Genomic DNA, 15,097 nt, shown 5'->3' with positions numbered 1-15,097 from the left:
CCTACTTGGCTCTCTGTTGAGAGGGCCTCTGCACTGCACGCCATCCTGCAAGATCATCATTCCAGTGCTGCCCTTAGCAATCTCTGACTCACTCGGAGACCCTCCGCAGCTCTCCATTTCCCCATTTCGTCAGGTGTAAGCTCCTCTGCCTGGATTATGAGGCCCTCCACCCCCTAGCCACACCTTCTCTTATTTTACCTTCCCCACCACTCCCAGGCAAGTCTTCGCTCCAGTGGGGCATGTTTTCTCCTTAACCCAGCTATCTGCCATGTGTTTTCTCAGTTCTCTGTCTATCTCATGTTTCCCTACCACTGGGAATCCAGGCTCTTCTAACGTTTGCCTCAGCAAATCCTAGCTGTCCTGAAACTCAGCTCAGGCTCATCTTTCTCAGGAAGCTTTTATTGATTCTCTGAGTACATTCATTTCAATTTTTTGGACTACTGTTTATTTGATGGGTGCTAGGGACATGAGGGTGAATTATGGCCTCTCTCATTTGGTTTTTGTCTTCTCTCACCAACTCCCAAGAGAATGAAAAGCCAAGTTAATCCAGGAATTTCTTTAACTAGAAACGTATATGTACCTTTCCCCATCAAGCAGGTCCTTGAAAATTCAAACCCAGGGATTTAAAGCGTGTGTGCAGGTGAAGAATTTGACACACAGTGGACAGATGAAAATCTCCTTGCAGCTGTTTGTGCTGGTTCTTGCTGGGCTGAATATAATGTGTGTGAATGACTAAATCACAATAAAATATGATTCCTAAAAATAAATAGGTGTGTTTTCTTTTTATGCAATGAAGAATAAAGTCATATTAATGCAGATCTATGTTTATGGGCAAGGAAAGGTCACCTTTGTTTAAAAAAACACTTTGTTTAAAAAACTATGTGAGATATGGTCTAATCTTGGTTTAAGAAAAAACTCTAAAGCATAGAAAGAAAAATTTGGAAGGATGTGTACCAAATGATTTTCTTTGGGTGGAGGAATTATTACTGACTAAATAAAACTCTTCTTTTTAACCCAAACTTGCTATAACAAGCAACTTTATTGTTACAATCAGAAACACTTTTTCATTTTGGAAAGAAGCACAGAAACAGGGATATCAATTTGGTGCAAATGCAGATGGATCGCTTTAGAGACAGTGCAAAATCGAATATTGAAAGGCCTTCTGTTTTGTTTTAATATAAAGTCAAGACTGGAATGGGCCCACATCTACAGGGACATTCAGCAGATGTGGACTGAATGATTGCAGTGTTTCAGGATAAACATTATAAAAATAAACAAATGAGCAAACTAATGGAATGTGAAAGACAGGATACCTGAGTAATTACCATAAATGCTTTGCCCTTATTTTTGTCAGAGACCCAGAAAAGATTTAACCTCTGGGCGTATTAATCTGGCTTCTATCACTGGGCAGAGCTAGTGGCTCTTTATGTTCTAAATCATAAATATTTGATTTGCCCTTGATATGCTCTAGTAATTTTGTTTTCTTTCCATGGAGGTTTTCATCTCTTCAAAGGAATGGAAAATGTACACATTGGTGATATCATACAGGTGGGTGTCTACAACCTTGAAAATTTCACATCCAGGTGGGAATTCACTTGAGTGCTCAGAGGGCCAGCGGGTCAGCCTCAGCTGCTGTCCCTATAAAGTTCAGGAAGGACTCTGAATTCTAGACTCTGGAAAAATCCTTGACCATGAGGTTAATCCTGGTTTTTTTTTTTTGGTGCCCTTTTTGGGCATATCTACTATTGAGAAACATTTGTAGGATAAGTTACACTTTCTGGTGCTTGTTTGAATTTTACTTACTTGATTCATGGAGTCTTTCAGTTGGTTGTTACAGAATAATGGGCATAAGTGTTCAGTGTTTTCAGAGACGTTCTCTTGTATTGGGGGGATGGGGATAGTGGAAAAAATAGTAGCAGGTGATCAAAAAAGAGATGAATAACATTTAAAGGAAAAAGCAAAAGTAAAAACTGAGTACACATGGCCCTATTTCTCTCTGTCCTTATGTGTTTTTCCCTCCAATGATCAGAATGTGGGGGTGACTGACATCAGGGAAAATAAAGCTGTTTGGCCATTTGTCTTGGGACATCTCAGTGTCAAGGCGACTCTCTCACCTCCTTCCTACCTTTCTGGGCTTTGACCTCCATGTCAGCCCTTGTCCCCCCTGTCTTCAGATTTAGTGTCTAGGGAGTGGAACCGAATGAAGTGGAATGGCCAGGGCTGTAGGTTGCAGCTCAACTCCTCCTCTCATGGCTTTGTGGGACTCATTATTGATCTGAAGTACTTCGTTTCCACAATTCTATAAAGGGCTTTAGGCAGTATTTTTTGAAGAGCATTCCAGGGAACTAATGAAGCAGTCAAATAAAATTGGTCCAAAAAAAGTGGGTGGTCAAATAAATTTGGGAATCAGAGGGTTAAACAAACTGTAGGATTTCTAGGAGGTTTGACTAAATTAGTGTGCATTATAAATCTATCAGAGGGGGTCTAGGTCGCAGCATGTACCCAATTTTTTAAATCGTCAATCCCCCCCCCCTTTTTTTTTTTGCTCAGCCACTCAAAGGACTATATTCCTTAGAACACACACCAGGAAATATTAGCCTAATGTATTATTTTTCCTAGCGCCTTCCTCTTTTAAAGGAGGACTCCTGGGAATTCATGCATTAACCAAAAGTAATGAGACTCAACAGAAGAATTTTCAGAGTGTTTGTGACAGATGGATACTCAGGGGCAGAAGAGCCTTAAAGAACTCTCATTCTATCACTTATGTATTCCATTAGAGTTCACTGGAAATTGCATCGGGCTTGGTTTCAGAAGACTGGATTCTGGTCCCTGTATATTGCTCATTGTACCGATTCCTTCCCCACTGCACAGTTGGACAGGCCAGTTACTTGAGAGGTCAGCCTACTTGGAGAAAGGGATAGAGGAGGAAACTCTGTCAACAAAGAAAAGGCTATAAGAATCCTGCTCTGCTACCCAAACCCTTCTCTGAGGATATGTTTGCTTGTTTTGAGATTTCTCTTTGCTGCCAACCTGTCTTTGATATTCTTTATTCCCAATATTGCGTATGTGTGTGTGTGTGTGCGTGTGTGTGTATAAAGAGAAGTATACTATGATTTGTCTGGGTCTCAATTGTCCCTAGTCATGCTCCAAGTTTGAGCCACACAAATAGGGTTGGGAGACAGATCCTTGATATGTTTTCAGTTGGCAAAAAAATCCTCCAAAACTCTAGGTCTACCTAGATGTGAATTTGATTCCTTTTACAAGCACCAAATTAATTATTCCACTGTTTTTTCTTTACTTATTTCTGAAAAACGGAAACAGACAAGTTTTAAAAGTCAATGCTTTATGGGCAGCAGGTATTATTTGACAAATACTTATTAGCTAAAGGAAAGGTAACCTTAATGAGAAGCTTCCTGCTAGGAGCAGGTACACCTCTTAATTATTATTTAGATAACATTTCCTCAAAGGAAATAAAGCCATTTTATCACCTCCTCATTCTGGGGATGTGGGTCAGTATATTATTTATTAGTTTCTGGATTGTCAAAGAGATTATTGATTGTTGCATTAATTTCTTACGTGCAGAGACTAACAGGAGCAGAAAACAACAGGAAACGGTGTCCAGGTTTTGCTTCTAAGGTCATGTCTGTGGTTAATATTCTCTAGAGACCAAGTTCTTGAGACTGGGCCAGGCAATGAAGAACGAATTAAAAATCTGGTGCAACTGAAGGCTGAAGAACATTTCTAGGTGTCTGTCCTAGTGGGGGTTTCTGTTTCTCTGAGTGAATACTCTACAGTTAGACATGATGATTGAGAAGTATTTTGGACTGTATTTCAACTCCTTTGGCACAATGTGGAGTGCTAACTCGTGGAGCTGGGATTCCAAAACCTTGGACTCTGGTCCCATCTATGTGACACTGGGCAGATCACCTACCTTCCTTGTATCTCATTTTCCCATTCAGAAAAATGGGGATTAATATACCATTCTTCTATCTCACAGGTTTATTGTAAAATGAAAAGAGATATTGAATGCAAAAATTACTTCAAAAAATTGTTGAACATCTTTAACGTATTATTTCCCTTCTAAAATAATTTATAGTGTTAATATCCTATTATGAAATGAATTGGATAACTTGAATGCTGGATTTTTATGATAAACTGCTGTGGTTTTAAATAATCTTTTCCTTCTACCAGTTTTAATATCTTGCCATAGGGGAGAAAACGATATAATACATTTGCTGATGCTCAAATATTTAAAAATACTGTGATATCGTAGTGATTGTACAATGATTCTGGTCTTGTGGGCTCAAGATAAAATAGATACAAATTGATTTCTCGAAATCTACCAATGCTGAACTGTCCATTTCTTCAGAATAGCCCACTCATTGCCTTGGCTTGGCCTTTTATGCCTTTCAGCTTGATTTTTGGAAATCATCCACTACCCCAGCAGAGACAGCCCATATCTGAGTTCCCTTTGTCAGCGTCCAGGCGGTCAAAGTTTTCTTGGAGTCCCAGGAAATCGCATATTCTCTCATGATCAAAGATGTTCAGGTAATTATGCCACCGTCCAGTCTTCCAGAGGCTTGCTGGTCCACGTGAACTGAGGTCCATCCTCTTTAATCCTTGAGTACTCTCTGCTAGGGAAAGGACCTGTGAGTGTCACTAAGGCCTTCCAGTAGTCTGGGCTACCCCTGCAGGGTGGGTAGGGAGGCACCGTCTCTCTCCCTTTTGCATTTGGCATAAATAGAATCTGGTAATAAAGAATTTATGGGAAACGGTAAAAGAGAGGCTGTAGCATGAAATACAAAGTACAAACCAAAGGCTGTTAGTCAAAATAGAGAAAAGCAAGCTGTTATTCATTTGGTTTTTAATTAGAGGTTAACTCAGGTCCTGAGTTCCCTGGAAGGTAAAATGAGCCACAAGACTGTGCCTGCAAGCCCACCAGGGCTGTTACCCTGTGTCTCTGGCATCTAGCTGGATAGAGGTTTCATGGATGCACCATCCCCTTTCAGAGTGCTGCCAGAATAAGGAGTAGTGGTCAAGGGAAAACCCCCCTTTAACCCAGGTTTTGGGGGGGTTCTCTCTGAAAAAATCAACTAATAAATAGAGATTAATATGGAGAAAAGGTATAACAAGTTTTATTATATTATAGTTTTACATGACACAGAAGCCTTCAGAATGAAACTCAAAGATATAGGGAAAACTGTTCATTTTTATGTTTAGGTTCTATGAAGGAGGCATAGTTGTGTAGAAATGTGATTGGACAAAAGAAGTATGATCTAATGCTGATAGACTGAGTGGGGAAACCCAGCAAAGCCTCTTTGTTTTGATTCATCTTGGCCTCTCTGCAGCATTCATTTCTCCAGGGTATGGGGCAGGACTCTTTCTGGAGTGGGGGTCTTATGACCTACAATCGGATCAGAGAATTTCTTTATGGCCAGCTCCAAGAAGAAAGTTGGGGGGAAGGTTAGCATATATCTGCAACCTGCCTTGGGGAAGAGGGATTTTAGTTTTTATGGCTTGCCTCAAGGGAGAATGAGGCTGAGAGACAGGAGGTGAGAGGAACACTTTTGCTTTTGAGGCTGCTTATGAGGCTTTTGCCTTGGGGTATTGTTTTCTGAGCCCCAACAAAGAGAAAGGCATGACCCTAAATCCTATAGGACAGGAAGTGGAAAGCTTGGTACCGGGGGACTTGAGTGTCACCATTTCCTTCACAATCGTAGAGTGAAATGCATTGCTATAAACTAATCATAGATATCATTGGTTTCTCTTAGGTTCGGTTGGACAAAGAGAATGAAAAAATGCTTTTTAATCAGAGAAGAGAATGGAATGTAACTTCAATGTTGGGGCCAACCATACTTTGGAAGAGGTAGTGTTTCAAAATGAACATCAGAGAAATGGGTCATTCTTTCCTCGGATCACAAGGCCTGTACTTCCACATGGTGATTTAACGTCCTAGAAATTATTCTATTATTTCTTAACTTCTCCAAGTTTCCCTAGGATTTCACAGACAATATCAGTGTCACTGATGTTTCACAGACTTTGGCTTAATGCAGAACCTGAAGCCCACCTGCCCATCCCAACAGACACCCAGTTATTTTGGACGTGTGCAGGAGTGACTTATGGGAGCCCACAAAATAGCCTCAAATGCTCGTGCTCTTCCCTCAACACCATTTGAGGGCTGTGCTTCATGGCTGCCATTGATGATAAAATTAAGGACCACCTTTGAGAGCTACCCCTTCATTCCTCCCTCTCCCTCATCAGTCTGTCTCCTTTCCTCCCTTTCATTCAGCAATTCTGACTGGGCCAGACAGCTTCCCGGTGATAACCTTAGAGGCTGAGCTCCTATTTAGTCCTAAACAGTTTGGGCCGGATCAAGGAGGTTGTACACAGGTATCATCTTTCAAACCTGAAATTCCATCTTCTGACGACACAAGGCCAACCCCTCTTCATTTTAATGCTTAAGCCTCCACCTCCAAGAGAACATGCGTCTCATGTAACATACATGATGCCTCACTATGTGTGCATGCTCACCTCCACTTGAATATACATAGAAATAACCCAGCACCTATTAAATATGTTGAAGTTCAGGTAGCTAGATCCTTAAAAGGTATAATCTCCATGTAGATGGGGAGCTTGATCTGGGCGGGCCTTGCTTCTGGCTTGTGCAACCCCAAAATAAAAGCTCCTTTCTGTTGTGTGCTCAACCTCCAAGGGTGGGCTCTCCCTGCCTGCTCAAGGCTCCAAGGCCTCAATGGTAGCAAAGTCTTAGGTAGTTTCTATTGTCTTTCCTGAGCTTTGTCAGTCCTGTGAAGAATGCCACCTTCCTGCATCTGGTACTCCATGCTGCCACCTCTGTACCAGGGAAGTGCTGTGTTTACCTTTTCAGGACACAGAGCTTTTATTAGGGCCCACTGGGGGTCTATCTGCACTGACTGATTTGCGAGTGGGCTGAGGGGCAGAAGGGGGGATGAGAGGATACATTTAGAGGGATAAGGGACGAGGAGGGGAGCAGGAAAGAGCCCAGAGAAGGTATCTGGTTGGCACCAAGTCTCCAAGTCAGCAATTTTAAAATGCAAAGAACTCTGAAAAAAATTTTTCTTAATTTATTTTTGTGGCAAAACCTGATCTGACCTAAACTCATTTGGGGGCAAAATCTGAGCTGAACTGATTTGCTACTTACTTGTTTCACTCCCAGAAATATTAATGAGTTTAAATATGGAGCAATGTCACATGCGCAGTATACAATATATACTTCCTATCACCTTTCTAAGCCCCCCTCAAAAAAATTCTTGATTTTAAATATATACGGCCCTAAAGGTTTCAGATAAGGCACGGTGGACCAGGACGAGAGTAAGGAAGAAACAAGAGTGGAGAAACGTGTGCTCTCTCCCTTGCCAGGCCCAGGGAGTGCAAATGCTGGTGACAGCTGGAGGGGCTGTTTCCACCCTTATTCTCCATAGGCGCCCAGACACGTCTCAATCCCAGCAATGGACACAATTTGGGCGCCCCAGAGGCACAGAATTTCAATCCACCTTGAAAACAGGAGCCGGAGCAGCTGGTGGCTTTAGTGCGTCTCCGGGAGGCACCCCATTGTCCTTGGCGCTGCGTCTTGTAGCGCCTGCGTCTAGTCCATCTTTTTGGTGCTATTACCACGTGTGTTTCTTTGCTAGTGAGGGCGAGGAGCTTTGTGGCTAGAAAAGCTCCAACTCCGAGCTGAGCGGAGGAAACCACAAGCGAACCAGACGAATGCCATTTTGTTTTGCACAAAACTGGAAAGAGCCAGCTCTACTGCTGCAAAAGGCTTCTCTTCCCCAGCCCCCACGGCTGCCAGTGACTCATCACTTCTTAGTTCGGATTCCAATGTCCCCACCGGCCTCGTCCCCTGCCCCCCCTACACCCCCTCTGCATCCCGAGGGAATGGGAATGGAGGCGAGGGAAAAGTCACTAATGCACACATCAGACCTTTCATTTGCAAATATCTATTTATTCATTTGACACATTTCAGATTTCTCAAGACACGGATAATCTCGCGGGTGAGCACCCTGGTCTAGTGAGCAAAGTGAATATTGGCTTTTCTTCTGAGAAGCAGCCCATGAATGTGCTCAACGTACACCGCTGCAGCAGCGGTTTTTCCGTCCGATGCTTCTAGAATGCCCCTCCTCCCAGGCTGGCCAGCAGTCCCAGCTCGCCCTTCAGAGCGGTTCCTTTTTTTTTTTTTTTTTTTCCCCATTCTAACCGGTCTTTGCTGGTTTTGAGCATCCACTCTCCCCTCCCACCCCACTTTCCTTTCTCTCTCCCTGCGCAAGCTGACACGGGTCTGCAGGAGTGAATTCACGCTCTGGTCCTGATAGATGCGCGCCCGGGAACCAGGGCGGACGGGCCAATAGGAACCGAGGAAGGGGGGGCGGGGCCGGGGTGAGGGGGCTGGGAAGTATTCTGTAATTAATCAAGGTGGGTGGGAGTTCGCTGCCCCCCTTTTTTCTTTTCCTTTTTTAGCCCCCTTTAAAAGAACTAGTTTTTTTTTTTTTTTTTTTTTTTAGCACTGTGCCGCACTGAAAGAAAAAAAAAAAAAATTAAAGAATTCCTGCAGTATGCAACGGCTGAGGCAAATGCCCTGAGATGAAGGAAGTTTTTTTTAGGTGATAGCTGAAAAAAAGTTAGGATTTTACTCCAGCTTCTAACCTCTGACAGTCTTGGTACAGATAATTTCAAGCTTTTGCACTTTGCCCTGAAAAAGAGTGAAAATTATTTCCCCAGATTTCCTAGAAAGTGTTTGTTAAGGAAAATAAAAAAAAAAAAAAAAAAAAAGAGGTAATGTCACAACTCCCTGCTAAATTTGGAAACGTTATGGCTGGGAACCAACTCACTAACTGGGACAGATGGATTTCTCCAGACGTTTTTTTTTTTCTTCCCAAAGCAGGCCTCAGAGGAGTGGTTTGCCTATTTTATGACTCTGGGGTACGTTTGCTAATGTTTACTTCCCTCCTTTCTTTTTATTTCCTCTACCCTGTTTCTCCTACAACTGGGTCAGGAAATCCTGGATTCTTCTCTGCCTTTCTTGGATTTTCCTGGCTTTCCCTTTTCCAGGGTGGTTTGGTGGTTGAAGATGTTATGTTTTTGATAGTTGCCTGCTTTTTACATTTGAGCTCTGTGGAGGAAAAGGCACAAAACACTTTCACCCAAAACTCTCAAAATCCATGAAATATGATTTTTAGCAAGGATTTGCATTTCTCATTTACCTTATCTACTATGTTTAGAATGCTGCACAGAGATAGAAATTGATGGTGCAAAAATAATCTTTTCCTTCTCATTTACTGATCCAATTGGCAAAGCCACTGTTCCAAATAAAACTAAGTCACTTAGATCATAAAATTTAAACTCTGGAAAGTACCTCCGGAGCCTGCTGTCCTGTTTTTATGAAGAACTGAAAAGGTTATCGTGAGCATTTCTGTAACAAGAATAACACAACCATTGCAAGAATTTGGAAAATAGAGAAACAAACCAAAAAAAAAAAAAAAAAGAAACAAACAAAAATCCCTGTAATTCTAATTCCATAGCTGTGGGACAATAGCTATTAACATTTTCTTGTATATTTTCCTACTTCTTTCTCTCTCTCTCTCTTTTTTTCCTTTTCTCTCTTACTTCTCTCCCCTTTTCTCATACATATGTGTGTATACATACATATATACATATATATGAACTAATCTTTATAAAAATAAAAATGACATACAATTCTGTAACTGTTTTTCCTCCAGTTTACAATATATGAACATATTTTCATGTCTTTACATTATTTGCAGCAAGTTTTTACAAACATCAAAGGAGAAAAATTCAATGCTGCTCGTTAGCCTGCATTTAAGCTTATGTTAAAAGAACAGGACAAAAAATTTTATTTTGAATGAGAAGAATTGACCAACAACATCACTGTCTTTATCTCTTCCTCCTCTTTCAATCACATAAAGAACAGAAAAGGGGACAGAGAAAGACCCTGGGGGGGGGGCACCGTTTGGTCACATACATTGCCACCCTTGTATTGCAGTTCAGCACCGGAGGAAACAAGCCAGCTATCTGGCTAGACGCCGGGATCCATGCTCGAGAGTGGGTTACACAAGCTACCTCACTGTGGATAGCAAATACGGTCATTTTGCCTAAGAATCCTTGCTTATTTTGTCTTTCTGGGGTCAGGCCCACCTAAGCACACAACAATCCCTGTGGTCCTGACGGCTGGCACTCTCAGTCCAAGCCCTTCTCTTGCCACATGGGCAGGAAACTGACCCATCCAATTTTTTTTTTTTTGTATTGCCCCATCCAGTGCCCTGGCACTACCCTCCCGGTCCGGCCCCTGTGTGCTCTGTTAAAAGACACAATAAGCGTTCTAGAAGAGATCGAAAGCGTTGTAAGGAAGCATCTCGGGTGTCAGATTTCAGCATAAGAATAGACTAGAGAAAAATTGCTTTGCTGCCTGGAACTCTGAGGGCTGTGGCGTGATGTGCTAGAAATCTTTAAAATCACAGAAGGGGCTCAAATGAAAAATATAAACAGGTGCAAGAAGTGTTTACTTGGATGTACAGATCCAAAGTGGAATTAGTTTGCGGTGTTTCGGTTGTTCTGAAAATTTCCCAAATCCGATTTTGAAGTCAGGGTGTAGCAATATCTCCCTTCTACATATTTGCTGGCGATAGAGTCAGGACATGGGGCTGGGTGTGACCTTATCTGCTATTTCTTAAGTAATTCAGAAGTGACTTGCTCAGAATGTTAATTCATGAGCAAAGGAAATCAATCCACATCAGATCATTCAAGCATGTGCAACCACGTGCATACCTACTGATACATTTTTCCCTTCAATTAAAATGCAGTTACCTTTAGGGTATTATGAAATGGATATTTAACAGTTGAATAATAATGCCTTAGGATGGCTGAGCACAGGAAATGAATAAATTTTAATCCAGCAGAAACTTCAACTCTACTGCAGTTGATGGCAAGTGAAAGCATAATTCTCCCAAGTAGAATTTAACTGGTTCTCTGTATCTTTAGCAAAGTCTCTGTGTATTTAAGTAATCTGATGTTGGCTGTGAGTTCTTTTGGAAAGCTACCCCGTGTGGGGATTAAGGAATACTAAAAAAAATGTCTTTGGTTCATAGATCCCCATAAGCCACACATACCATTGCTCACCATTGCAAAAGGACCCACCAGAATTAATAGGAAGAATGCTACTGCTTTTGAGAGAGAATGGATATGTGATATCTGATTTTTACTTAATATAAGTAAATTATTCTGACCAGAAACAAAAGTAGACACTGGCATAGTAAACACATTACCACTGCATTGTACCTGGAAGTGTACGTGGAAGATTCTCATGACCAACAGTGATCCTTAGTTCACATTTGGAAAAAACACATTGCTTAACATTCAGTCCCATCTTCCCCCTTTCTGCAAAAGGGGAGTGTGAGGTTGCCATGTATGTCCTTTCTGTTCAGATTGCCTCGATTATGAAAATGATCCATCCCCCACTTCCAGCCTGGACACCCTCGATATCTTGTTACTGCTAGTCACAAACTCTGATGGATATGTGTTTTCTTACAGAGCAGTAAGCCTGGACTTTTTCTCTTCCTCAACAAGGACCTAAGGAAAGGTGTAGGAACTTCAAAAACAAAATCAAAGTAATCTTTCTGATCTTGATTCACTGTAAGTGGGATGCCTGATCTCTCAGAGTGACCCTGAAATGAGGCATAGAGAAGTGTTTATAATCATCTCTTAACCAGCCAGGATATCTTTACATGTTGTCTCAGCCAGAGCCCATTTCCGCTGTTAGGCTGGGCTGTTAGAGCTCAGTGTTCACCATGAGTCACCTAGGAGATTTGTTCCAATTATCTCTGTGTTTTTGCAGTAGGATTGATAGAAAAGAGGGGGTGGATGTTACCTGCTGACAATTAGATTGCAGTAGGATTTAGGGAGGCAGTACCATGCATCTAGCATTTTACTTACAATCTATAGAAGAAATCCTCTGTAATGATACTAAAAGGAGTTATGCAGTATTTTTTTTCCCTTTGAAATCTCACCACAAAACACCATTGTGGCAACCGTGACCCCCGTGTATATTCAAAATGAATACAGCTTCAAGTTCATTTTTGCAGAGAGTTGCCTATGGTAGCGTTTTCAAAGAAACTCATCCCAATACTAGTGCTTACCCATGAGATACTGTATGAATAAAGGGTTCCTTCCACAGTCAACTCTAGCAAATACCCCCCACTATATCCCTTTCTTAGAGGTTCACAAAAAATTAAAGTATTAAAGATCATTAGAAGTTCTGAAGTGAATTTGCCAATTTAGCCCCATATATTCCCCAAATATTTGATCATGGATCCCCCCCTGCCCTCCTTTCTGTTGTGTTGTTGTTCTTGGCATTTAACAGAACTGGCGTTCTATGGAACATGGTTTGGCAGCACTTACTTGAGGAGATGGGGCAATATCCACTTCTCGTCTGGATGAGATGTCAGAGAGCCCCAAGCAGAACCCTGTGTGAGGACAATCTCCATCTCTGCGGGCAAGGGGGATGCTGCAATTCCAAAGGGGCTTTCCTGGGAGGGAGCAAGGGAAATTAACAGGATGCTAAAGGGAACTTTTCATTAGACTGAATGACTGTCTTTTTTTTTTTTTTTTTTTCTGTTTTCTTTTTGGTTGGATTTTGAAGAATCACATGTGGCAGAAGACCCGGTCTAAGGTATCTATCTAGAAGTCTCTGTGTCAGTGTTGATCCTAACTGGAACTGGGATGCATTTTTGGGAGGTGAGCGCAGGGACTTGCCCCAGGGATGGTCAGACAACTGTCTGGCCAACTGGCCGGTTTGCAGGGCTCTGCAGTGTGTCAGTCTGCTAAGCCCATTCAGGATTCAAGCCATTTAAAAAGCTATTTGAAAAACACTTAAGAAAATTCTCTTCACAGAAGCGCAGTGCTGTCACAGAGGTCTGAGCAGCATTTAATATATTTGCTCTCACATCTTGGTTTTCCCACGAGCTGTAGCCCGGTTCGGCTTCTGGGCTGCCAGAGCGAGACTTTGTGCAATGGCGAGAGGCCTCAGGAAGCCCAGAACCAACCACTAGAGGGGGTTAGGATCTATTTGGAAGAGAAGCATTACATCATCTATGGATGCTTCGAGAAAGAACATTGAAAAGAAGTAGAAATAGGATTAAGAAATTGATTTTCAAAATAGATTCAAAGATAAAATACTAGTTTGATGCTCTGGTTTTGTTGATTTGCTGCTCTTATGTTTTGGGGTGCAGTGGCAGGCTAGTTGGGGGCTCCTGCGTGCTTTCAGGCACCAGTTAAAATCTCTTATGTTTCACTGATCATAAAATTGAAATTTGTTTGGTTGTTCCTCACTAGGCTACAATAACAGAGATGCTGGGAGCTGTGTCTTTTTTGCTGTAGTATTCCTTACACCTAGCACAGTGTCTGCAGTATAGAGGCAATTGCTAAATATTTGTAAAACAAATGAATTAATGAGAGTTATGGAACCGAGACAGGACACACTAGGGAATTGTGACAGGATATGGATGAGTGGCAATTTCATTCCACTCATTTGGAATTGCTTTTCCAATTTTTTTTTTTTTTTTTTTTTTTTGTATAGAGGAGGGGAAAAAAAAAAACCCAAAGCACCAGACCCAAAATATTGAGCAATGCCCATCAATTTAATGTCAAATTTTTTTCTGAAATGTTATTATTAAATAATTTAAAAATAAGATGACAGAGGTTGTATTTACACTTTGCCCATATGACTTAGCCTGGGGAATCTTAGCCCCTACCCATCCCCTTGGAGGTTCTCTATCATTCAGAGCTCCAGCTAGGCCTACAATGGACCCACTTCGGTGGTCCTGAGCAACTTCAGTTACCGAGAGAATCAAGGCCAAAGGTGGCCTTGTGATTTCCTCACCACAGAAAGGGTGTCAGAGGTTCCTCATATTTGTGGCTTTGTGACTTGGAAGAGCAGATGCATAGAATCTTTTACTCTTAGACTCTAAGAATTGGACACAATCCCAGAAAATGAACTTGTAAACTCCCACCCAATGCAGGAATTCCATCTATAATATTAAATCTAGCTTTTGCCTCCAACAACTCCCACAGAGAGGAGATGATTTAATTTGATAGCTCTTTTTGCCATGTAGAGGAACCATATTTCTAAAGAAGAGATGTATCCAGAATCACATCAGTTAGGCTTCCTGACTATGCCCTTAGGAAGAGACTTGATCTAACAATGAGTATCTTGCTCTGATTTCCAGAGGAGGAACTTAGTGATGCTTGGTAATCTCCTCCCTACAGTATCTTCTTAATGCTCACTGTCCTCACTGGGCTGCTTCTGCATCCCATCAGGACCTGGAGTCAGTAACAACCCTTGCTCTGATTCATAGCATGGACCCAGTGCCAACTCTGAAGTTCAAGGGAAATCCGTAGTGGACTTCACCAAGAGTCAAGGCCTTAATTACCCTCCACAGCCATTCCCAGCTGCTGATGTTCCCCTATGGGTATAAATGTGCCAAGTCAGATAACTTTGATGAGCTGGTGAGTTTCTGAAACAATTTCACCTCACAAACGAACATCCACTGTGGGGACAAGTAAGTTTCTGTCATGAAGTTAGGTACTGAGGTAGAGGTTACACCACCCTTGTAGTCACAGGTTGTAAAGTGAATGAGACATAAGTCTAACCACTGAGAAGATGGTGATGCAGCTTAAGGATTGGAAGAATGGTTGTAATCTTTCCTAAATTAAATTTCCTTGGGAAACAGAATTCATAAAATTAGTTACCTTAATCTAGATGAACAGGAGCCTGATTTGACCATAAATTCCCAGAATGTGTTTTCTGTTCCTTAGGGAAAAAACCCACTTGGATTTGGATCTGAGGTGCTTAGATCTGTAGTCGGGTGCTCTACGCTAAGCAGTGGTGCTTCCAGCAACTTGTCTAATACCTTACCAGGGCCTCTGGCTCTATGACCTACCATGACGATGCACTGGTGTATGACGTTGGGGGTAAAACACTCACTTCCTTAACTTCATACTTTGTGCCTTTTCCTGTTTCAGGAATAGGCAAACTGGCGGCAGCCTT

The 15,097-nt window shown here is 41.8% G+C and overlaps 1 pseudogene; it reads left to right on the top strand.

Annotated features, from left to right (window-relative positions):
* The window catches only part of LOC134380881 (carboxypeptidase A2-like), a 33,041-nt pseudogene that overhangs the window by 13,160 nt on the left and 4,784 nt on the right, over nt 1-15,097 (top strand).

The sequence above is a fragment of the Cynocephalus volans genome, chromosome 6 (assembly GCF_027409185.1).
Source record: "Cynocephalus volans isolate mCynVol1 chromosome 6, mCynVol1.pri, whole genome shotgun sequence".
Lineage (NCBI taxonomy): Eukaryota > Metazoa > Chordata > Mammalia > Dermoptera > Cynocephalidae > Cynocephalus > Cynocephalus volans.
This window is presented reverse-complemented; position numbering and strand designations above follow the sequence as displayed.